Here is a 27,021-nt window from a genome sequence, read left to right as displayed (position 1 = left end):
TAGTAGTTACAGGAGTAAGGGGAGCGGTCCGGGCGGGGGTAGTAGCAATGGTGGTGGTGATGGTAGTTATTGGGGTGGTGAAAGGATGGGTTGACGGTTGGTGTGGTGGGAGGTATGGTGGGGGGGTGTAGGGTGGTGGAGGTATCTTCGCTGGCGTTCGAGGTGACTGGGGTGGCTGGGTTCCCGGGTCCGGTCCGAGATCGTTTGCCATGCACGGTGGGCATGGCTCTGCCAGGTGTGGCTTGCCGTAGATATATATGCCATATCTGAGGGCTGCGTGTACTGCCCGTTCTGAGCTTAGCTTGATTAGCACTCTGTCCGTGGGGGTGAAGTCAACTTGGAGTCTTGAAAGATTAATTGCTGGAACTCCTTCGTTTTTCAGGTAGGCCAGTAGAGCTGCATCACTGAAGGAGAGATCTACACCGGATAAGATGATGTTTGGCATGATGGGGGAGGCCGGCCTCCTGTTTGGTGCCTGGCCTGATTCTGCTTTATTGGGACGGCTAGGACACGATAGTAGAGTTGTGGAGTCCCCTAGCCGTAATAAAAACGGTGTAGATCGTTTCTCGGATGATGGAGAGGCGATGACTGGAGTGGACCAAGGACCAAGGGGGATGTTTTCATTCCCCTTCCTGAAGGGAAGGGGCGGGCCACCTAGAAGGTAACGCCTTCTCTCTGGCCAGGAGATTTGGCGGGGTTCGGGGATTTGGAGTGGTTTGTAGTTAGAATAAAGGAGCTTTGGATTTGGAGGAGTTAAGGTGTTTGGCCTCTTGGCTAAGGGTGCAGATCTGTTCCTTTGCTTTTTATTGAGTTCATGATACAGAGATTACATATATGCATGGGTTTTACAATTATGATTTACATAGCTTTACAATGGTATAAGACAATTTGTTATAGTGGTACATGTTATTGTTGGTGGTTAGGTAGAAGGAATTGGGTTACGTGTTGGTATAGGGTAGAGAAGTTGAGTAGAGATGTGAGAAGGACTTGGAGTAGGTAGGTTCGGGTCTGGGAGTTTAGTTGATGGGGTTGTGGATTGGGGAGTCGGGTGCGGTTGTGTGAGGTGGATGGGCGGGGGGAGGGTTGCGGGGGAGATCGGGATGGCTCCACACGATGTTGGCGGCCGAATAGTCTGATCCCCTGCTCGATCAATCTTTGGGCTTCTTGGGTACTTTGCAGTTGTAGCCTCAGCATATAGGTGGGTCCAGTGGCGTTGAAGATCCTGGAAGCCCGTAGGAGATGGATTCCGGCCTGTCGAATTTCATGATTGATGAGGTGCTGAGGTATGCCTGGGTTGACTCCTCTCACGACGCAGCTAGGGTTGCCCTCGGGCGGTGGTGGTGGCGGTGATGGTTCATTGCAGTCGGGCGGTGGTGGCGATGGTCGTCTGGTGGTTTCCATTGGTTCCTCTGGTTCCTCTTCGGGTGGCCGAACCGAAGTATTGGGTGGGGTAGTTGGGAGGGGAGATATCATTATAGGTGAGTTGTGGGTCGAGACTGTGGTGGTTATGAGGGTCTTAGGTGAGGTGGGGGTAGGATATGTGGCGGTGGTGGTTGTGATGGTAGTGGTCGGAGTTGTATAGGTGTAGGACGAGGGCTGTTGAGGTGGGATGTACGGAGGTGGCTGGGTGCAGGGTTTCGGTGTCGGTGGGGGAGGGATATACTCAGGTGGCCGAGTCCCCGGTTTCGGTTCAAATTCATTTACCATGTGCGGTGGGCATGGATCTACGTAGAACTGGCGGCCGTGGATGAAGATTCCGAATTTCAGGGCTTGCTGGACGTCGTGAGATGTGGCCAGTTGGATTAAGAAGTTCTCTGTGGGAATGCAGTTCTCTAGAATTCGAGAAGCATTTGTAGCTGGTACACCGCTGTTTTGTAGAGAACGGAGGAGACCTCCGTCCGTCACTGGGTAATCAACGCCTTTTAGTACACAATTAGGCATGATGGGGAGGCCGACTTCCTTATTGGTGTCTGGCCTAATTATGCTGTTTGGCACGGCAGGGAACAAAATTAGAGATGAGGTGTTACCCTGCCGTAATAAAAATACAGGCGTGATCGATTACCGAGGTTGGAGAAGCGATCCTGGAGTGGACCAAGGACCAAGGGGGATGTTTTCATTCCCCTCCCCGAAGGGGAGGGGCGGGCCACCTAGAAGGTAACGCCTTCTCTCTGGCCAGGAGATTTGGCGGGGTTCGGGGATTTGGATTGGTTTGAAGTGAGAAAGGGGGAGCGTTAGGTTTTAGTGAATTGGGGGAGTTTGACCTCTTGGCTAAGTGTGTAGTATGTGCCTTGTGCTTTTTATTAAGAATTTCTTACAATGGTTACATGTGATTTACAATAGAATACAAAGGTTGTACATTAGTTTCTTACTTGCTAGTGAGTAGGATGGGAAGGATTTGCTGGTAAAATGCGGTGATATTTGCTAGGGACGTGAGTAGAAGGTGGAGGAGGTTCGTATTATGGTGTGGATTCGGGAGATGGTGTTGGGGACGGGGTTGGTTGCGAGGAGGGTTTGGGCGGTTTTGGGTTTTGGGTGGGGAGCGAGATGGTTCCACACGGTGTTGTTTCCCGAAGAGCTGAATTCCGTGTTGGATGAGGCGCTCTGTCTCTTCGGGAAGCTGGAGATGTAGTCGCACCATGTAGGTCGGTCCGGCTGCATTTTGTATTCTGGTGACTTTCTTGGGTTGGAGTCCTGTGTTTCTGACTTCCTGCAGGATGAGCTCCGGTGGGATGGCTGGGTTTACGCCTCGGATGACGCAGCTGCTGGTGCTTTCTTCTGTGGGTGGTGATGGTGACTGGGTAGTTCGGTGAGGCCCGGACTCGGACTCGGGAGCTGGTGGTGGTGGTCGTTCTGTTTCCATTACACTGTTGTGGGCTTCTTCTTCTTCTGTTGTTGGTGGCCGGGTAGGGCTGGGGAGGGTTGATGTGGTGGGAGACATCATGATGGGAGTGGAATGGGCCATGGTTGTAGTAGTTACAGGAGTAAGGGGAGCGGTCCGGGCGGGGGTAGTAGCAATGGTGGTGGTGATGGTAGTTATTGGGGTGGTGAAAGGATGGGTTGACGGTTGGTGTGGTGGGAGGTATGGTGGGGGGGTGTAGGGTGGTGGAGGTATCTTCGCTGGCGTTCGAGGTGACTGGGGTGGCTGGGTTCCCGGGTCCGGTCCGAGATCGTTTGCCATGCACGGTGGGCATGGCTCTGCCAGGTGTGGCTTGCCGTAGATATATATGCCATATCTGAGGGCTGCGTGTACTGCCCGTTCTGAGCTTAGCTTGATTAGCACTCTGTCCGTGGGGGTGAAGTCAACTTGGAGTCTTGAAAGATTAATTGCTGGAACTCCTTCGTTTTTCAGGTAGGCCAGTAGAGCTGCATCACTGAAGGAGAGATCTACACCGGATAAGATGATGTTTGGCATGATGGGGGAGGCCGGCTTCCTGTTTGGTGCCTGGCCTGATTCTGCTTTATTGGGACGGCTAGGACACGATATTAGAGTTGTGGAGTCTCCTAGCCGTAATAAAAACGGTGTAGATCGTTTCTCGGATGATGGAGAGGCGATCGCTGGAGTGGCGATAGCAGCTTGCCGTTATAATAGAAGCGGAGAGAAGAAGGCCGTCTCAGCTCGTTGTTATAGCAGTATATTGTTGTAATTGTGTGCTAAGCCCAAGTGCTCATTCTCAGCGTACACGCAGCGTTCAGTTAGAGGAGCAGCGAGTCACAACCACACCGTCCTGCTGCCTCTTCCTGTAACGAATGTGAGAGTCAAGTGAGAAACTTTCTGTAGCTCCAGTCGAAAGAAGATAATCTGGTGACATCTTTTGAGTGAAATGTAAACTACGTGAACAGGAATAGAGATTCTTCTTATGCTTATCTAGACTGCCGGGGTCGAACAGAAGTATTGCCAATATCTCGAACATACGTCCCGTACGGTGCATTCAATCTTGAAAGACATCACTTTAAGGAGAATGGAACTTAGGCAAAGTAATATTAGATGTCATCAATCAACATTGTACATTTGTGATACATTTCTTCGTTACTATGTATAAAACGTTGTCATTGGATTAATTGCGAATGTTGCCAGCAGTGTACATTAGTTTTATTCCAAGAGTAGCGTGCCAAACTGGACACTGTGTTGCCATCTGTTGTGGGAAAGGTGAACTATCTCGCGCCAACTCGATCCTTCAAATAAAAACGGGAGTCACGATTAATCTAGAAAATGTAAAATCACACTATTATGGGCTTTTATGAATAAATAACTCATGGCTAGTATATCCTATAGTAACTTACATCCCATTATATTTTTAAACAATTATTTATTAACGTGTAAGTATTGCCAATATCATGAACATACGTCTCGTCACGGTGCATTCAGTCTTGAAAAGCATCATTTTAAGAGGAAAGGAACGTAGGCAAAGTAATATTAAATGTTATCCATTAATACTGCATATTTGTTAAACATTTCTTCGTTATTGTATATAAAGCTTTATCGTTAGATTAATTGCCAATGTTGCTGGGAGTGCATATATTAGTTGTTCATTTGTTTTATTTCAAGAGTAGCTTTCTAAACTGGACGTTGTGCTGCCATCTGTTGTGGGAAATATAAACTATTTGCGCTATATCATTCGTTCTCGGAAGTCATACAGAGCGACCGGAAGTCATAATGAGCCGTCTGCCCTAAACCGGATGAACGAATGAACGAACGAACCTGGAGCGGAGAGCGGCCTCTGACTTCCTCTTCTCGCTCCTACCTTCCCGCTCCCAAGAGTCGACTCTTTTGAACGACTCTCAGTTAAGAGAGGGAGCCGGAGGGAGCGAATGAGCTAGCTCCCTCAAAAGAGCTAGTTCGACCCATCACTAGTCTAGAGTGGGTCGTTCATGAACTAACTAGTTCATTTGAACGACTCTGGTACGAGTTCGTTTAAATAATTTGAACGGGTCGTTCACGCAAGCATACAGCATGTTAGAGGACGAAGACCTAAGCAAGCACCATCTATCGTAAAATGTACGTACTAGCTGGCATCTCGTTCATTTGAACGACTTCGTTCATTGAACGATGTGGCGGGAGAGCTGATTCCATGAAGACAGCACAAATGAACTACCTCGTTCATTTGAACGACAAAATAGTCTCGTTCACTCTGTAGAGCGGTGCGGTTGTATAGCGAGTGCGGTTGTATCGAGTCGGTTCTAGAATTTTCTACTTAGTGCTTGAAGAGTGGTAGAGTGCATAGTGTGGGACAACATGGATAGTGACAGTGGCGGAGGTGAAGAACCTGATCCTTCCGTTAACGAAAATGTAGATCATGAAGAAACAGTGAGGACGAATCTAAATTCAGCAAATAACGTTAAGGATATCTCTGTGGCTATTAATCCTCCACCTAATAAGGCTCATAATTTAACTACTAAAATCACTAACAATAAGTTTACTTCATATAGCTACCCTACCAATCACCAAGGTCCATATATAGTATTTGTGTCCGCCAAAAATACGAATAATAGTGGCAACCTACACCCAATGGCACTCGGAAGACTTCTACATGAAAGTAATTTCCATGTGCACTCCATTCAACCAAAAGGGAGAAACAGGATTCAGATCACTTTTCAATCTGTCCTACATGCTAATTCATTTTTACAGCGTAATTTTCTTGCCTCACACAATTTACAAGCCTTCATTCCACATTCAAACCTATTTCGGATTAGAATAATTAGAGGGGTTGAGAAAAATCTTACAGAAGCTGACATATTAGCACTAATTAAAAGCGATGTAAAGGTGCATTCTGTACAAAGGCTAAATCGTAAGACTATAGAAGAGGGGAAGTTAATATATGTGCCGACAGTCTCAGTCAAAGTCGTCTTTTGTGCGAAACATCTTACCAAATATGTCTCCATTTTTCAAGTTGTGTTAGAAGTTACTCCATTTAATTTTTATCCAGTTATTTGTACGAAAAGCCAAAGATATGGCCACACGCTAAGAAATTGTCAATCTTCCACCTTTAGATGCAGGAATTGTGCTTTAAATCACGCGACAACTGATTGTCTATCTAATGTAATACAATGTCTGCATTGCAATCAGCAGCATGTATCGGGTTCGACCGATTGTGACGTACACAAACGCCAAGACAAAATAAAAGAAATTAATGTGCCTAGAGAATGTCTCCTTTTCGGAGGCTGCTTCGCGTTTATACCCACAGCCAATAGCTCCACAATATTCTCTTCGAAATTCCCCCCACTCCTACATACTCAAGTGACTCCAAGTGTTGTTGAAGCTCCGCGTAAGAGGAAGTTTACACAGGTTATTGTTCAAGATTTGCCTCCAAACCAACTCCCGGTTATGACCGTATGGGATATATGCAACTTCTGCAACACTATCAAATTCCTCGGCACGCATCGATGATGGCTCAGCAAAACCCCCCTTCACATACTAAGCCGATCCCATCTACATACAGACAACACTCATCACAGTAAGCGGTAAACCAAAGCTGGTGTGCCCTCTCCACGTGATGCGCAAAAGGACCAAGTCCTACAATGCCTAAATACGCTCATGTTGCTACTACAACCACTACTTAAGGATCAACCTAATATGTTAACCATGATTGGACAACTCTGCGACAGCCTCCAGCACTTATTCAATCAAGACGATGAAAATAATTCAATGGAATGCTAGGAGTATTCGGAATAAATATCATGAATTGCGAATATTGATAAAAGAAACAACACCGGCTATAGTAGTCCTACAAGAAACTTGGCTTGCGCCCGATAATGTTTTTTTCTATACCTTCTTTCCAAATTGAACGCAAAGACGGCCCGGGGTATGATGGAGTAGCATTTCTAATACATCAATCAGTCGAATATCGGCTATTTCATCCACAATACCAAATACCTAACACATATGTACTTGGTATAATATCTAACGATATACATGTCATAAATATATATTGCCCACCTGATCGATATATATCACATATGCAAAGGCAACAATTCCCCGACACCAGCCATATTCACCATACCCAATGGCGTTCACAAGTTGATACACCTAGGGGAACTAACTTCTTGAATGCAATACAGCGAAGTAACCTATTCATTCTCAATGATGGGTCACCGATCAGACTAACCCCCCCCCCCCTGAAGCACCTCCCAGTGCAGTGGATATTTCATTATGCAGTTATAATATAGCATCCACAACTACCTGGCGTACATTAAGTGATACCCACAACAGTGATCACCTTCCAATATTTATCACTCATGGTTTCGGAGCAATAGTAACACCCCCATGGTCCCAAAAGGTAATGAGGAAAACACGCTCCTTACATAAGTTTGATACCGAGGCGTTCAAGATATTTATACTCAATCAGATTGAAAAACATATAGACGATGAATTTAATTACAACACTCTCTACCAAATGATATACTGTATCAATATCTGGAATGTTATCATCCATTTAAACCAACGCCTTACGCACAGTCCCACAATATTGGTGGCCTCAGATGGTGGGATGAGGAATACTACCACTTAGTTCTTAAACGGAAACGCCTTTTTAAAATCTATCGGAAAACATTAAACTTAGCGAATTATATTCGCCTGAAACACCATACTGCTACACTAAGACGAACATTCCACCAAAAAAGACGCAAAGCTTGGCAAACATTTATCAATTCTTTCCATAAATATATATCAGTAACAAGTTTATCAGTAACAAGTTTATGGAACGCGGTCAGAGCATTGACGCGTGTCTCCACACAGATTACTAGACCTTTAATTCATCCCGATATATTGGAACAATTCCTTTACTCATTAACTCCAAATACGGTGGTCCCACAGTATATCCCTAAAAGCAACGATTCTCAGTTTTGTTCCACAAAATCACCCTCCGTGAACTTACAGCCACGTTACAAAGATGTAAAACATCCACACCTGGTCCGAATTACATTAATTACACGATGATAAAAGCCCACCCCAATCAGGCCTTACAAGCACTTGTGAATCACTACAACCATATCCTACAAACCTCGGCCCCTCCAGACGACTGGAATACATTTTTCTTAGTACCTATTCCCAAACCACGGCTACCGTTGAATGATCACAAGAATATTCGTGGAATAGTCTTAGCATCTTGCATACGCAAAACATTTTAAAAATAATACTACAACGCTTTTTATGGTACTTAGAATGCCATGAATTAGTTTCCCAGTACCAATATGCATATTTTAAAGGTCGCAGTTCACATGATGCAATTAATATACTACTAACCGACATATTACTTGCTAAAACACGCAAATACCACACAATTGCAATCTTTCTGGATATAAGGGGGGCGTTTGATTCCGTCCCATTGCATATGTTATGGGCCTCACTATCATCCAAAGGCATTCCTACTTCGTTCACCACACTACTCCGAAACCTCCTTACATATAGAACGCTTATAATAAAACACCCTGATTCTCCACCTATTTCTCATCAGGCTACGGATGGAATTCCTCAGGGCAATATTTTTAGTGGCATATTATTTGCATTGTATCTCTCAAACCTAGAACAATTTGTACTACAATATGCCCGAATCTTGCTCTATGCGGATGATATAGGCTAGTCATTTACACATCAGAGAGAGATATTGATAGTGCCCGTAATACTATTACTAAAGTAATGCTTGAAGTACAGAACTGGCTCAGTGCCCATGGTTTATCACTATCTCCATCTAAAGGCGCGTCAAGACTTGCAACAGAACATCGTAACGCAACCGCGTCGCGCTCTTGTCTGGACGGTACTGCGTAACTTCGTCGCGGAACCTTAGCCCGCAACATGAACGATACGGAACGAGGTTCGCTGCGTTCCACTGCTTGTCGGTTTTCCCGCATTACATCAAAGAGCTGCGCGCGCTGAAGTTACAGCAAGCTTGGAAGTACACAGGACCTCGGCGCGTAACACGCATTCGCCTCTATCTACTTGATCAGTAAACATGGAGTGGGACGAGCAAAACACACTGCATTTTATTGAAAAAATGAAATGCCGCATGGCTTTTAGTGCCGGGAGTGTCCGAAGACAAGTTCGGCTTGCCAGGTGCAGGTTTTTTGATTTAACTCCCATAGGCGACCTGCGCGTCGTGATGAGGTTGAAATGATGATGAAGACGACACACACGCCCAGCCCCCGTGCCAGCGAAATTAACCAATGATGCTTAAAATACCCGACCCTGCCGGGAATCGAACTTGGGACCCATGTGACCATAGGCCAGCACGCTAACCATTTAGCCATGGAGCTGGACACTGCATTTTATTGAAATGTACAGAGCTAAGGAAATTTTGTGGCTAGCTAGCCATCCCAGGCATTTCAACAACATTTTAAGGAATGATGCATGGGAGGAGCTGGCGACAGAACTGAACACAACGGCCTAGGAATGCCGGAAGAAAATGACGTCCTTGCTTTCTTCACTCCGAAGGGAGAAGGGCAAAATAAAGAAGAGCATGGGAACAGGGTCAGGTGTGTATAAATAAAACTATGTAATATTACTTATAAATTATGGCATCAGACTTTAAATGCGACGACGCATTCTTAAGCTTTCCGCTTTAAACAGTGTGTACGGTACTATATTGCGATGTTTGAATATATGCTGCTGCAGCTATGTCCGTCTTTCAAAGCTGCACTGTCTCAACTGGCGGAACGCTGGTAGGTTCCGCGTTACGACCTACGGCGCGGGGTTGAAAATTTACCTCGCAACCGCGGTGCGTAACACTGCCCCGTTTAACCTTGGCGCGCGATGTGGTTACGTTACAGAGTTAAGCGCGCATATCTGTACCCACCTTAAGTGTTCTACACTCATTTTTACGCAGAAACGGATATACAACACTGAACCGCAAACAGTGGGTTCCTATGAGATACAGATAAATACACATCATAAATATCTAGGCATCATCCTAGAAAACAAACTAAATTTTTCAAGACATGTCAACCACCTCAGAGATACGGCTGATAATTATATAAAACTCCTCAAAGCTATAACGAGGCGATCATGGGTGGCAGACCCTACAACAGCCAAGTCAGTGTACTGCGCTACAATTCGTTCGAGATTAGATTATTGCGCACATACCATTGATATTGCTAATCCCGCAACACTGAATAAGCTAAATACTATACAACAGCAAGCGTTACGTACTTGTTTTGGTGCATTAAAATCTACACCAACGAATGCTTTGCAAGTGGAAACAGGAGAACCACCACTCTATATTCGCCGGCAGTACCTTGCTTCCAAGTACCTACTTATTTATTTTCCTGCCGCTTTTCCCACACCTGTGGGGTCGCGGGTGCAAACTGCGTCGCACATGTGGATTTGGCCCTGTTTTTACGGCCGGATGCCCTTCCTGACGCCAACCCTCTATGGAGGGATGTAAGCACTATTGCGTGTTTCTGTCCTGGTTGGTGGTGTAGTATGTTGTGTGAATATGATGAGGAGAGTGTTGGGACGGACATATACACCCAGTCCCCGAGCCAGAAGAATTAATCAGAAGTGATTAAAATCGCCGACCCGGCCGGGAATCGAACCCGTTCCAAGTACCTACTACGACGTTTAATATCAGTTTCTAATCATATTATACCGAAACTCCAACTACTGTATGAAAGATACAATTCGTATAAAATAAGAAATAAAAAAAAGCCTGCTCTAATAAGTGTATTCCAACCCGTATCTACATTCAAAACAAATACACTGACTGACAGAGCAAATGCAACACCAAGAAGGAGTGGTCAGAACTTTATGCCAATTGCTGGGTAGACTGACGTCACTGAGGTATGCTCATGATGTGAAATGCGCCGCTGTGCTGCGCACGTAGCGAACGATAAATGGGACACGGCGTTGGCGAATGGCCCACTTCGTACCGTGATTTCTCAGCCGACAGTCATTGTAGAACGTGTTGTCGTGTGCCACAGTACACGTGTATAGCTAAGAATGCCAGGCCGCCGTCAACGGAGGCATTTCCAGCAGACAGACGACTTTACGAGGGGTATGGTGATCGGCTGAGAAGGGCAGGTTGGTCGCTTCGTCAAATCGCAGCCGATACCCATAGGGATGTGTCCACGGTGCAGCGCCTGTGGCGAAGATGGTTGGCGCAGGGACATGTGGCACGCGCGAGGGGTCAAGGCGCAGCCCGAGTGACGTCAGCACGCGAGGATCGGCGCATCCGCCGCCAAGCGGTGGCAGCCCCGCACGCCACGTCAACCGCCATTCTTCAGCATGTGCAAGACACCCTGGCTGTTCCAATATCGACCAGAACAATTTCCCGTCGATTGGTTGAAGGAGGCCTGCACTCCCGGCGTTCGCTCAGAAGACTACCATTGACTCCCCAGCATAGACGTGCACGCCTGGCATGGTGCCGGACTAGAGCGACTTGGATGAGGGAATGGCGGAACGTCGTGTTCTCCGATGAGTCACGCTTCTGTTCTGTCAGTGATAGTCACCGCAGACGAGCGTGTCGTCGGCGTGGAGAAAGGTCAAATCCGGCAGTAACTGCGGAGCGCCCTACCGCTAGACAACGCGGCATCATGGTTTGGGGTGCTATTGCGTATGATTCCACGTCACCTCTAGTGCGTATTCAAGGCACGTTAAATGCCCACCGCTACGTGCAGCATGTGCTGCGGCCGGTGGCACTCCCGTACCTTCAGGGGCTGCCCAATGCTCTGTTTCAGCAGGATAATGCCCGCCCACACACTGCTCGCATCTCCCAACAGGCTCTACGAGGTGTACAGATGCTTCCGTGGCCAGCGTACTCTCCGGAGGGAGTTTATATCGTCCTTCACGCGTCAGGTTCCAATTGCAGACTTGTGGAATGCCATCAGGGCAATCACACGAGTTACGCAGCACTCCCCTGCCAAGACCATCCCAGGTCAGGTATTATCTGATTTTCTTGTTAGAGAGACGCCAGATTTTGTTGTACCACAGTATGTTCATTCCCAAGACCCACTAGACGCACGTTTTTCCGTATTGCTACAACCCTGCGATTATCAGGAATTAGAGGCAGTACTCCAATCATGCTCACATTCCTCCCCAGGTCCAGATAATGTATCATATCAAATGCTCCAATTGTATTGTTGTATTGTATTGTATTGTATTTTATTTCGTCCAACTGATCATACAGTGATATGGGACACGTCAATAATCATATTTACAGTAACAAAGGATAAAACAGTAATATACATGCCATGATAAATAATGAGAAATATACAATGTGGTAAAGAGGCACAGATTTAAAAAAAAAGTGATACATAAGTTAATTTCCAAGAGCTAAGTATTCTTCAATAGAATAAAAACAATGGTTAGAAACAAATTTGAATAATTCTTTCTTAAATTTTGAACATGGTTTTATCTGCTTAATGTAGTCTGGTAATTTATTAAATAAATGTACTCCTGCATAACTCAAACTTGATTCATATAGCTTAGTTTTGTGTGGTTCTATGTGCAGACTGTGTTTATTTCTAGTATTATACCTATGTACATCAGAGTTTATGGTGTAGCTGTTTACATTCTCCTTCATATATACAAGTGTATGGAAGATATAAAGGCTAGGCAATGGTAAAATAAAATAAAGTTTAAAGTATTTCTTGCAGCTTGTCCTCCTGCCGACACCGGCCATTCCTCTAATTATTTTCTTTTGTAACTTAAAGATGACTTCGCTATATCGTGAATTCCCCCAGTAAATGATTCCATAGGTTAGTATGGGATGGACATATGCAAAATACATAATTTGGCAAGCCTTTAAATTAAAACTATTTTTCAAAGATATTATCATGAAATAAATTCTACTAAGCTTTTCCCCTATAAACTCTGTATGTTTTTCCCAGGTTAATGATTCATCCATCCACAAGCCAAGAAACTTTGTTGAGGATGAGTACTCAATTATGGTCTCTCCAAATGATATTGGACTAACTTCCATATTTAAATTAATCTTATGGTGAAATCTAATCACAGAGGTTTTCTGTTTACTTAAAATTAATTTATTATCTTCAAGCCAGCTCAGGATATTACTCACTATATTGCATGCCTTCAATTCTAACCCTTCAGAACTTTCATCAGCTACAAAAACAGTAATATCATCTGCAAACAAAGTTAATTGCACACCTTGAATATCATCGACAATTTGGACGATATCATTAATAAATACTAATTACTAATTACCTATTAGAGCAAAGAAGGCATTATTAAACAGGTATAATGATATTTTTTGCAATCATAGTACACCTGTTAGTTGGAATGACTTTTTTCTAATTCCCATTCTTAAAAATAAGCAGTTACCCACTGAGGTTAGTAATTATCGAGGTATAGTACTCGGTTCGTGCCTCCGTAAAGTCTTTCTAAAGATCTTACTTAGAAGAATCATATGGTTATTAGAATACTATAACTTGACGCCTCGATATCAACATGCCTTTTTTAAGGGACGCTGTACATCTGATGCATTTAATAGTTTTGTTATCGATTTACTATTAGCTCGTCATAGAAAACATAGTACCATAGCTGTTTTCCTTGATATTCAACGGGCTTATGATTCCGTACCTTTGAACATATTATGGGAAAAACTTGCAACTCTTAATATTCCTGAGGGATTTATTATCATTCTCAGACAACTTCTGACTTATCGAACACTCAGATTTAAATCGACACCTTATACAATCCAGCCCCGGCAGGTAAGTCATGGGTTGCCACAGGGCGATATTCTGAGTGGTATTCTTTTCGCTCTTTTCATGAAAGATTTCGAAACGGTCATTTTACGTCATGCTCGACTACAGGCGTATGCTGACGATTTTTTGCTTTATTATACACATGAAGATTTACAGCTCTGTAGACAACATATTAGTTTCACGCTTCATGAAGCTAGAACATGGTTAGAGGCCCAAGGGTTAAATCTTTCCATAGCGAAATGTCGAGCGATGATATTTACACATCACCGAACCTATGACCGATCGCCACTTGCTTTTGATCAGTATGAAATACCAGTGGTTAGTCACCATAAATATCTTGGGTTATTTATCGATCAAAAACTTACATGGAAACATCATTTTTTATATTTGCGTTCGAAGAGTGAACGGTATATTCAGGTAATACAAGCTGTAACCCGTAGGCAATGGGGGGCAGATCCCGTTGTGGTGCTATCTTTGTACAAAACCACTATTAGATCGATATTGGACTACGGATCACATATTTTTGACTTGGCATCGTATACTAACTTGAATATTCTTAACACTTGTCATTATAAAGCAATACGCTCCTGTATTGGATCTTTAAAGTCCACGCCTACCAATGCACTTTTGGTCGAATCCTGCGAAGCCCCCTTACAAGTACGTAGAAAAATACTTGCGACGAAATATTTACTTAAAAAGTTTTCTTTAACAAGTCATCCTTTAATTCCGAAGTTACAGTTACTCACGGAGTATTATTCCGTACGGCGTCAGGTTTTACTCAGATTGTCAGTACTGTTTCATGCTTTTACTACATTGCAGTCTAAACAGTATACCTTAATACACAGTGTTAATTTAATACCCTATACCTTACCCTATCAGGTTTCTTATTATAAGCCTCAAATAATATGGCCTATACGTAATGGCTCCACTAACGTTACTTGTCTGCAGGGGACCGAGATTTGTCCTGTTAAAAGAGTGAAATTTTCTAATATTCCACGAAGCATAAACATTTTTACAGATGGGGCAAAGAACATTAATGGAGTTGGGTCCGCTTATTATATACCTTCTCTAAATGTTAAAGAACAATATGGTTTGCCTAGTGACTGTTCGATTTTTACGGCGGAGTTATTCGCTATACAGCAAGCTTTACTTTTTGTTCAGCGACAGGGATATACGCGAGTTACAATCTATACGGATTCGCTGAGTGCATTACAATCTTTGGTTTCGTATCAGTTATCCTATAATTGGTATGTATACAATGTCAAGAGTCTCCTTTATATGCTTGACAACGTCGGTATTTACATACCTAACTTTAGTATGGGTACCAGGTCATGTGGGTATCGAGGGCAATGAAAAAGTAGATTGTCTTGCAAAACAAGCTTCTCGTCTTCCTGTTCCGAATACTAACAATATTGTTCCTGCTTCTGATTATGTAGTTGTTATCCGACAGGATGGGCGTCAAGAATGGCAGAATTTCTGGATACAGACTGCACAAGTCAAAGGTAACTTCTATTATCATTTACAACCAACACTTTTGGTTAACCCTTGGTTTATACGAAGATCATATTCTCGACGACATATTATTAACGTCATTCGGTTACGGTTTAATCATGCCCTTACACCATATAGAGCACGTTTCCATTTAACGCAGGATACAAACTGTTCGTGTGGTACAAATATTAGTAACTAGTTGATGTACCCGTGCTTCGCTACGGGATTCTCAGAAAGACTGACTTTGTGGTTTTCCTAACTGAAATCAACATAGATCATTACAAAAACGTAAGTATGAATGTAGCGATTAAAAGCAATGCTATCATATAAAATACTCGATCAAATGGAAAGCCGCGCGTTTTATCACTTTTAACGAATAGTGCTGCGGTTAGATTGCGGTGCCAATCTAATAGTCCAAAGTTCCAGAGCTGGGATGACCAGGCCGCAGATTGCCATGAACACTCATCTGCCATTATTCCGCTAAATATGCACACTGTTCATTCCAATCAGTGCCTCAGAGTAGGGATTGAATAGCCCGAATGCTATGATGATCCAGTGTGTTACGTACCAGTAGTATCAGAAAATTTATAAACCAGGGGAATGGCATGCTAAAGAAGAAAGTTATCTAACTCCCCAGCTACTTCCCATCAATATTCAGACAGGCTGTTACACACTGTACGACTGGGCGAGTTGACCGTGTGGTTAGCGGTGCGCAGCTGTGAGCTTGCATCCGAGAGATAATGGATTCGAACCCCATTGTTGGCAGCGCTGAAGATGGTATTCCGTGGTTTCCCACTTTCACACCAGTCAAATGCTGGGCCTGTACCTTAATTAAGGCCTAAGGCACTCCTAGCCCTTTCCTATCCCACCGTCGCCATAAAACCTATCTATGTCGGTGCAACGTAAATCAAATGAGAAATACTCTGTACGCAGCAGTAATCCTATCTACCGGAGATAAGGGGCAACAGAAGACACAAAGCACATCACGACAAACAATGGTCAATGTAATGTTATTGTTGATCAATGTTATGAGCTTTCTATATTGTAGGCCTTCACATTTAGTTTTCTTTCGACTCTGTGATTTGTAAAATATTTTATACCATAAACTGTAGTTTATTATTCACCGACTTTACATACCGATTTTCATTAAATACTGTTTACCCATTTTCTCGTTACTCGGCGCTGATATGTACTTAGTAACAAAAATCCAAATTCATGAATATCTTTGTGATCATAGCCAGTACGGCAACAATGTATAAGACATGAATAATAGGAAATTTAATACTATATAACCTTAGTTATGTAGCATTCATCAGTTACACCTCTAATACGAAATATTTGAGAATTACATTTTAGGCCTTCCCCTAAACTACCATTTCACTCAGCGTGAATAAAATAATTTACAGCGTAGACTATAGTGACTTATTTTCTGACTTTGCATACCGATTTTCATCAAGATAGGACTACTAATAACAACAATATTTGAGAATTGAATTTTACGCCTTCCCCTAAACTACCATTTTTCTCAGCGTGAATACAATTATTGATAGCCTAGATTGTAGCAACTTATTCCCCAACTTTGCATACCCATTTTCTTTAAAATACGACCACTAATAACATAAATAGTTGAGAATTCAATTTTAGGCCTTCCCCTAAACTACCATTTCACTCAGCGTGAGTAAAAATATTTATAGCCTAGATTGTAGAGGCTCATCCCCGGACTTCACATACCGATTTTCATTAGACCACTAATAACATAAATAGTTGAGAATTCAATTTTAGGCCTTCCCCTAAACTACCATTTCACTCAGCGTAAGCAAAATAATTTACAGCCTAGATTGTAGAGGCTCATCCCCCGACTTCACATACCGATTTTCATTAAATTATCTTCAACCGTTTTCTCGTGATGCGTGTACATACATACATACATACAGACAGACAGACAGACAGACAGACAGACAGACAGACAGACAGACAGACAGACAGACAGAAATTACGGAAAAGTAAAAAGTGCATTTTCATGTTACTATGGACATGATCGATACAGAAATACCATTATTTTCAAATTCTGAGCAATGTACAGACAAAACTCTTATTTTATATATATAGATGGCGACTCCAACCACATTTTATTTGAATGTTCTTTATATGCTAACCCCCGTAAAAAATTTATGACTAATCTCAAGCGACTCAAGCAAGTTTTTCCAACCAGTGTTTCTTGTTTGCTCTGTAATCCTACAGTCGAGATTATTAGAGTGCTAAATTTGTTTCTAGATGAAGCCAATATCGTGTTATAATTCTGTCTGTAATATAGGGTGAGAATTGCTCATGCTTTTGAAGGTTCCATTTGAGTGATTCCTCATATCATTAGTGTATTACTTGAGAGTGCTATTTGGATTATTCGTGTGGGTGAAGCTTTAGAAGAAGTGTAATTGCAAGATTGGAAGTTTCCCGTATGAGAACAGTCTGCTCTAGCAAACTAGGGTTATTATGTGATATAGTGAAGATCAGTGTTTTGTGTTTTCTACTTGCAAGCTCAAACATCAATTATTGAACAGAAGTTTTTCATTTATACTAGTGTGTTTACATGAGTAAGTGAGTATTGACTGGGTGAAATGTCGTAGACACAGCCCATAAGCATCAGCTCAGCAAGCAAGCAAGCAACACGTGGTTTTGTTTACATTTCGTTGTGTGTTTTTCATGGTGTTTCTTATCGGTTAGTGGATCTGTGGTTGTGTTATGTATAAAGTGATTAATATATAGTATTGGCAACTATTTTAGTGATAACTGCGAGCTTACATTGATCGGTGATATTAAAGAGTAGGCCTAAGTTAAGCCGTAAGTGTGGAGTGGAGAAGTATTCACGAAGGTGACCTCTTGTGCAGCTTTCAATTGTACAAATCGGCTTCGTAAAGGATCTGGTATTTCTTTTCACAAGTGAGTACAAATTGAAATGTTATAAAATTACCATAATCGAGAATGGGCTATAGAGTGGTGGATCAGGGATGTATGGACGTGGCATTCTCAATGTTTAGGCTTCTTCTTCTTGGCGTTTTTCATTTCATTAGGGACAGTTCTTAAGAATTAAACAGCTATTCTGAAAAAGCTCACATTTTGTTCTTACAGACTTTGTAGGGCTACCCGTATTAAAATTTCGGTAACACGGCCTAGAATCCGGAAAATATGATTGATAAAAAGCTTGGCAAACCCATCTTTTTTAGGTTAAAATATGGTTTCAAATTATTAACAATTATGAGAAAAATGAATTATTGATACCATTATCCATGTTTTCACATCATTTTTTATAATAAAAGAATTGTTAAATATGCTGTTCCAGAGAAGTTTGACAGGGCTGACTCCTACTTTGCACGAGAACACATTAATCAAATTACCGGTTTAACTGTTGTATTCATATATGCTTAATATTCAAGCTCCTTTATCTTCTTCCTTGTGTGAATCATAATGTTCTTGTAATAGACAAGTCAGAACACATTTTCAATTTTAATTTGTGTTCGGAAAATCTCCTTTCAGTTCGAGTTTATAAAATCAGTAGGCCTAATATTTGTATTTAAGATGATAATATTATGAGAGGGAATTTTGCATCCTAAATGATATATTTTTCCTCTCTTAAACTTAAACAACTGCTAAAAATACATTAAACTCAGAGAAACTCAAACTAAGCTAAATAGGTATTCTTTTCATTGTTAGATACATTTAGAATTATGAGGTAGAGTAGTACTAGTGTAAATGAGCTTTTTCAGGAAGAAGATTTTCAAAATGTAAAATAATGTAGTGAAATGTGAATGATTGCTGGCTCCACCACTCTGTTCTGAAATATATCACATGAGGTTCTATTTATTGAGCTGAAGAATATTTTGTGATAAATCAATGGGGGAATGTTCTGCCTTTGTACCAGGAATTGTTGAGAAAGAAATGAGGGATAGATATGTATTATACATTTCTTTGGTTTTGAATATATGGCTATTATTTTTAGACATACTGCTTACAGGTTCCCATTAAATAAGCCTGAACTTCTGTCAAAGTGGCTTGTTGCTGTTAAAAGAGACAAGTTTGTTCCAACTTATTCCCATAGATTATGTTCAATTCACTTCTCAGAAGCAAGTTTTTGGAAATCTCAAGGGAACAAAATTTTGAAAGATGATGCAGTGCCAACACTGTTTGATTTTCCAGATCTAAGAAAGGTACTTGTAGGTCAATTAACTTGGATTAGATATTGTATTACTTCATATTTAAAAACAACAATGATAAGGTTTTGCTTATGGTAGACTCAACAGGCCTATGTATTTTTATTTTTTTCAGACTGAAAAAGTTCCCCGTAGGATTTTAAAAAGGAAATTAGATTTTGGAGGGACTCAACAAAATAACACCATAGATCCCAGTCCATGTAGCAGTTCAGTCAGTACTGTTACACAGTGCATTTCATCTGAGCATAATTATTGTAGTGCGGAAAGCCCCACAAAACAAATAAAAATTTTAAGTGAAAGGCTTGAAATAAAAAATAAACAAATTGCAGCATTGAAGAAAGAGAAAGCTAGGACTAAACAACAGTGTGACAGGCACAGAATACAAATCAGTGACCTTAAAAACTTAACCAAGGAATTAAAAGATCAGAACTTAATTAATGAACATACTCTTGAAATTATAAATACTAACTTTTCTGAGGTAATGTTTGAGATAATTAAGAGATCTGCTGGGGCACGCACTAGTGAATATTCAGACACACTTAAGAAATTTGCTCTGACCCTTCACTTTTATTCTCCTGTTGCTTATGAATATGTGAGGCAGAGTTTCAATATGAGTTTGCCTCATAGAAATACATTAAGGAAATGGAGAAATTCATTATCTGGAGATCCAGGTTTCACTCCAGAAGCTTTTATTGCTTTAGAAGAGCAAGTATCACTTTCCCAGGATCCAATCTTTGTCAGTCTAACATTTGACGAGATGTCGATCAAGAGATGTATTGAGATGGTAGAGGCTTTACAGGATATGTCGATATGGGGGAAGGGATCTGTGTAAGTGAAATGGAAGAAGCTAAAGAGGTACTAGTGCTGATGTTTGTTGCAATAAATGCATCATGGAAGATACCTGTAGGATATTTTTTGATCAATGGATTAAATGCTGATGTTAGGATGAACATAATTTCAGAGTGCATAAGTCGCCTTCAGGACTGTAAAGTAACAGTTGTTTCAGTGGTGTGTGATGGACTGAGCAGTAACATAGTAATGGGGAGCAAGCTAGGCTGTAATTTCCAAGCTGACAGGGTAGATACATCTTTCCAAGTAGGTAGAAGTGTTGTACAGATGATGTTTGATGCTTGCCATATGGTCAAGTTGATGAGAAACCTGTTTGGTGATATGAAAGTTTTAAGGGATCAAGATGATAATGTAATTGAGTGGAGATATGTGGAGTTGCTGGAAGAGCTACAAAGTTAAGAATCCCTTACCCTTGCCAACAAAGTAACTAAGCACCACATATTTTTCAAGAGTCAAAAAATGAAGGTTCGCTTGGCAGTACAAGTGTTAAGTGCTTCTGTTGGAAATGCATTGCTGTTTTTATGTAATGACTTGAAATTAAAAGAATTTCAGGGTGCAGAGGCAACTGCGAAGTTCTGTCTCTTCTTTGACAGGTTATACGAAATCATGAACTCAAAAAATCCACTTGCTAAGGGTCAGAAGAGTGTTTTAAATTCTAAAAATAAGGAGTTAACTTTTGCTTTCCTTGAATGTGCTAAGGTGTGTTTACTGGGTCTGAAGGATAAAGAAGGAAGACCCTTGTATCAGTTGCCAAGGAAGACTGCCATCATTGGGTTTCTTTCGTTGTGTAGGGGAACAAAGAACATTTATGTTGCATTAGTGGAATCCTGTAAGCTGAGCTATTTAGCAACATATAAATTCAGCCAGGATCATACTGAAATTTTTTTCTGCATGGTCAGGAGTAGGATTGGTTATAACAACAACCCTTCTGCTCAGCAATTCAAAGCAGCATATAAGTGCCTGCTTATTGCCAATGATGTAAGCAGCAAAATTACTGGCAACTGTGTTGAAGAAAATGTAAAAACAAAGTTGTTGGTATGGGATGGAATGAAGAAGGCTAATGTTATGAGCAGCAGTGAAGACCAGTATCACCAGAGTTATGACCATCGAAGAAGATTTGATCAATTAGACCCTCCACCACCATTTGATGGATATAGCCCCATTTTCTTTTCCTCCTCAGCTGTGTCTGAATATTCAGAAAATGTCATTGTGTACATTGCTGGTTTTATAGTGAGGCAAATCAGTGACAGGGTTTATTGCGATAAGTGCAAGGAGGCACTTTATGGTGATGAAACTGTGATACATCTGGCCTTTTTACTTAGGAAAAATAATGGGGGTCTTGTAATACCATCGCCAGATGTCATTAAGATATGTCGTCATTGTGAGGTAGCAATTCGACAAGTGTGGAAAGAAGCAGGGGGAAGACCTCCCAAAGGTCCTGTTGCCCTCATTATAAAGAAGATGGTATTGCAGCAGCTCAATGTATCTTCCTTATTTCCCCAGTTGCAAGATCACATCCTGGAAAATGAATTCCTAGATAATCATGTGTTGAGGATTATAACTTTAACTGTGGAAATGTACATGAAAGTGAGATTCCACCATGCTGCTAAAACATACAGTGTGAGTCTACACAAGAAGATTGTCAGGCAGCATTTAACTAAATCCATTCACTTCATGAACCAGTAGGTAAGAATCCTTTTCCCTGGTAACTTTTATCGATTTATATTAGAAGAATATCTCAGTAGATTTTAGATATCTATTTTCCAAACCATATAGAAATCATAATTGAAGGTATACTCACCCTGATATATTAGTGGAAGTGAAAGTTAGGGACTTTGATTTTCTGCTTAGAAAGCATTTCGGGGAGACTTGGGAAGAAAACGAAGATCTTGTTTTCTATAAGAATCTGATGGATTCTCAAACAGCTGTGTACAATGCAGAGAAGGACTCAGAGTTTGAAATTCATCCAGAAGACAATGAGTTGCCTGTGTCATTTCGATGGAACAGGACAGGACTTGCAAGGTTGCAGCCTTTTTACTTCTTGCAGACTATCATTTGATGTCATAGGCCCTATACTATGTAATCACACTTACTTGTAGTCAATAAATAATTTATTTTGTCATTTGAACCAGCATTAAGGCATCTTCTTTCCAATTACGTTGTGATAATATCCCTACAGAAGCAAACCTACCTAGATCCATGAAAACAGGAGCAAAACTCGGTGAATCCAAACAATTTTAGGTAATAACTAAACAAAATAAAACCCCAATATTTTAAAGATTGTCATAAACATAGTCCTTAAGTGAATATAAATCTACAATGAAAAGGAATTTTGCATATCTGCGAGCCAAAGGAAGTTAGACGTTTTTCGTGTTTCCTGAAAAAATGTTCTGGTGCACTCACAGTGTTTTGCTTCTGGACGCCTCAAATAAGAATGTAACATTACATTTCTTATTTTCCTTGTATTGAATCGGTTGAGCCACTTTATTTCTTGTTTTCAATTTAATTTTGGTACTGTAGTTAGCATGACATGAATATCAAGATAGGTCCAAGGTGTCGGTCGATTGTGGGCCCATTGCAAGAACGAACAGAAGTGGTGATAAGGCTGAGGGCTGTGAAACATACCAGATATCCCTGCAGAAGCTTGGCATGTAGTTTCATGGATCTGTATATACACAGAGTATATTTTAAGACTTCACAGCGGAGTACTGAGGCATAGGAGTTCAGAGAACCAGTGACTGTGAGTGCAATCCCACAATGGTGAGCGATCATATTCATCTCAAATAAGCAGCATAATTACCCCTATAGAAACCAAATGAAACTGAACTTGCCTGCTATATATATATGTAGGACAAATAAATAAATTAAGGAAACAAATAAACTAGTAAATGAAAGTGAACTCACCAGTATTTACAGAAGATGTTGAAAGTTATCTTGTTAAGCTGCGATGCGAGCTTCACATCTTATGAGATTTAGAAACAGACTTTGCAGTTTCAGAATTATTCCTCCAAACTTTAAAATTCACATGTGCTTAAATCAGGTGAACGAGGGGACCATAGGCCTTTATTGAAGATCTCATCATCATCAAACACTTCCTGCAACTGCCGCATAGAGATGCGTGCCGTAAAGGTTGTCGCACAGTCCTACTGGAAATAGCCATACATTTTTTCTTCAGTCATTTCAGCAAAAAATGGTTCGAAATTGCTGTGAATATAATGGTTGGAAGTAATCGTGTCCTGAAAAAATATCTGACCGATAACCGATAATTCATCGGGCACTAATAACACACCAACACCCACCTTCAGATCATGCAGAGGTCTTGGCTATAAAATGTGTGGGTTCTCTGTATCCCAGATCCTATTGTTCTGTGAACTAAGATATCCACTCAAATTAAATCATGCTTCGTTACTCATAAAAAGAAAGTTCGGATCCACTCTACTATCGTGGACACTGTTATTCAAATTAAACCCCCATGGCACTACAGCCCTGATGTCCTTGGCCTACCAAGCGACCGCTGCTGAGCCCAGAGGCCTGCAGATTATGAGGAGAAACATTGTCAATGCGACGAATCCTCTCGGCCGTTATTCTTGGCTTTCTAGACCAGGGTCATCATAGCTTGGTTCTGTGCTGAAATACTAGTCATGATTTTTCTCTCTTAACCTGTGTGTCAGGAAACATAAGATTCTTTTATACTTGAGCAACGATGAGATGTTTCAAGGGCCCTTGCCAGGAACGTTCGGCTGGGAAGTCCTCCCCCAACAGGGCCGGGGGGAAAGGCTTTCCCAAATAGGTCTGGAAAGTCCAGCCCTCCTTCCAATGCCCAGACCATAAAGGAGGAGAAGGTGAAGCCACAGAGCTCCCTTAAGAAATTGGAGAAGAAGCCTTCTCTAACTCAATCAGGGGTCACAGGATTCCCAAAGAATTCCAGCACGCCATCTACCAGTTCTCCTCCAAAAAAGACAGAAACGGTGGGCAAGAGCGAGAGACCCCGACGCCCTTTTGTTCGATCACTTTCTGGAGAACCTAGTTTTCCCAGGAAGAAGGCCCACTGTTCCCGATCAATGAGATCACCGTCGCGGAATGCCCAGTCACCGCGTCTCCTTCTTCCGAGGAGACATTGGAGACTGAACCACTCATTGTCGTGGATGGTGATGACGACAAAGATACCGACAAAGACGGCAGAACCTGGCAGGTAATGGTCCGAACGGAGGGCAAGAAATTGCTCTAAATTCGAAGCGTTACCTATCCACACAATGGCACTATTACAGTGGAACTGCAGTAGTTATCACTGTCGCTTAGCTGAGTTACGTCAGTTGATATCTGTATATGCGGCTTCCATAGTCTCCCTACAGGAATCTCATTTGAGACCTGGACACGACACGACTATGAGAGGATATCGTCTTTATTCCAAAGACAGAGTAGCTGTGGATGGCGCGGTAACTGGAGACGTTTGTATCCTAGTTCGCTCCGACATCTTCAGCGAAGAAGTACCGCTCTGTACTCAGCTAGATGCTGTTGCAGTTCGCACTCCATTGCCAGTAATGACAACGGTGTGCAACGTGTACATTCCACCGGACTACGATCTTGAAATGCGTGCACTACAAGATTTAATCGCTCAGTTGCCTCCTCCTTTCCTCATGCTGGGAGACGTGAACACCCGTAACACACTATGGGGTTCTCCGTCTTCCTGTGCTAGGGGGAGGATGCTCAAGCGACTGATCTACCGGTTTGATCTTTGAGTGCTTAATACAGGGGAACCGACACATTTCAGCAGCGCACATGGCACATTCTCACACCTGAATGTCACTTTGTGCAGTCATGCGGTAGTTCCCCTGCTACGGTGGCAAGTACACGACGACCTCTGTGATGGTGACCATTTCCTGATAATTCCATCTCTCTTGAATCAAAGACAGTCCGAAGTACTCAAGCCTGGCTATTTCGGCGGGCAAATTGGCCAGAATTTTCCAAATGCACAGTGGTGACCGATGATATGCTGGAGTCTGTTGACGACCACGTTTCTTCCATTACTACTGGAATTTTGACTGCTGCAGAGGAAACAATTCCATCCTCGTCTGGTATTCATCACCAGAAACAGGTCCCATGGTGGGCAGACGAAATTGCAGCAGCCATACGTGATCGCCGACAGGCTTTTAAGCACTCTCGTCGGAATCCTACGATGGCGAATCATATCACATTTAAGTGTATGCGCGCGAAGGCCCTTTTTTTTGATTTGAGAAAGTAAGAAAGCTACGTGGGAAAAGTATGTGTGTTCTATGACGGCACATACTACATCATCACAAGTGTGGACAAAACTCCGCCGTATTGTCGGGAGTACAGAATGTGCCCTCAGTCCCCAATATCTCCATTAATGGAGATATTGTTACAATTTCTTCAGTCATTGCAGACCACATCGCGTTACATTTTGCAGACACGTCCAGCTCTGGGAGATACAACCTTGCATTTCTACCAATTAAGTGCAAAACAGAGGCACACCTCTCTTTCGCCACTAGTGCTTCACATTCCTACAACATGCCTTTCACGGAGTGGGAGTTGTGAAGTGCATTCGCGCTATGCTGAGACACAGCTCCTGGACCGGACAAAATCTATAATCAAATGCTTAAGCATTTGAGTGACAGATGTCTCAAGGATATCCTCACCCTACTCAACAGAATATGGAGTGAGGGAGTGTTTCCATCTGAATGGCGTGAGGGAATTGTGATACCAATTCTTAAGCCAGGTAAAGATCCGAAACTCCTGGATAGTTATAGGACTATATGCCTTACAAATGGCCTTTGTAAGCTATTTGAAAGGATGGTTAACCAGCATCTTGTGTGGGCCATGGAAATGGAAGATCTCTTGTCTAACAATCAGTGTGGGTTTCGCTCTCATCGGTCTGCCACTGATCATCTGGTCAGACTGGAGAGTGCCATTCAAGAGGCCTTTCTCCGGAAGGAACACCTAGTCGCCGTGTTTTTTGACTTGGAGAAAGCTTACAATACTACCTGGTGATATGGAATTCTCTCCAATCTACACCAGTGGGGATTTCGGGGAAATTTGCCAACGTTTATTGATAACTTCATGTCCCTCCGGCTCTTTCGAGTCCAAGTAGAGAATGCATTTTCTCAATATTACGTACATGAAAATGGAGTGCCTGAGGGATCTGTACTGAGTGTCACGCTGTTCGCAATCGCCATCAACGGCATAGTTGCCGCTGCGGAGCCCGCAGTCATTCCATTGCTGTATGTGGACGACTTCGCTCTACATTACAGCTCCGGAAGGGTAGCGTTTGCTGAGAGACAGCTACAGCAAGCTATTAACCAAGTCAACAGATGGGCCCTGCAACATGGTTTTCGATTTTCAGCGGCAAAAACCACAGTTGTACACTTCTGTCGACGTCGGCTTGTGCATCGTGAACCAGAACTCCGCTTGCGAAACAGTGTCTTACCAGTGGTAGACATCTGCAGATTCCTGGGTCTCCATTTTGATAAGAGACTAACGTGGCAGCCCCACATCCGTCATTTGAAGGTTGCCTTCATGAAGAGAGTTAACATGCTTAAGTTTCTCAGCGGCACTTTGTGGGGCGCTGACCGTGCGGTGCTGCTACGATTTTACACGGCAGCGGTCCTCTCCTGAATTGACTATGGAAGTGCGGCTTATGGCTCAGCATCAAAATCTACGCTGAGCCTTTTAGACAGTATTCACCATAGTGGAGTTAGGCTGGCAATGGGAGCTTTCCATACTAGCCCCATTCGCAGCCTACTCGCTGAAGCGGGAGTTCCACCTTTACGGGTAAGGAGGCAGCAGTTACTCCTCACGTACGCTGCCA

At 42.3% G+C, this 27,021-nt stretch overlaps 1 long non-coding RNA gene across 1 annotated transcript in view; it reads left to right on the top strand.

Moving 5' to 3' along the window:
* Positions 1–17,856: 17,856 nt before the first annotated feature.
* Positions 17,857–27,021, top strand: part of LOC136885575 (uncharacterized) — a 47,224-nt gene continuing 38,059 nt past the window's right edge. The window contains exon 1 of the long non-coding RNA XR_010861566.2: positions 17,857–18,078. This is a non-coding gene — a long non-coding RNA (uncharacterized lncRNA). The remainder of the gene's footprint in view (positions 18,079–27,021) is intronic.

This window comes from Anabrus simplex, chromosome 14 (genome assembly GCF_040414725.1).
Source record: "Anabrus simplex isolate iqAnaSimp1 chromosome 14, ASM4041472v1, whole genome shotgun sequence".
Lineage (NCBI taxonomy): Eukaryota > Metazoa > Arthropoda > Insecta > Orthoptera > Tettigoniidae > Anabrus > Anabrus simplex.
The sequence above is the reverse complement of the archived record's forward strand: the minus strand, read 5'-3'. Positions and strand labels throughout refer to the sequence as shown.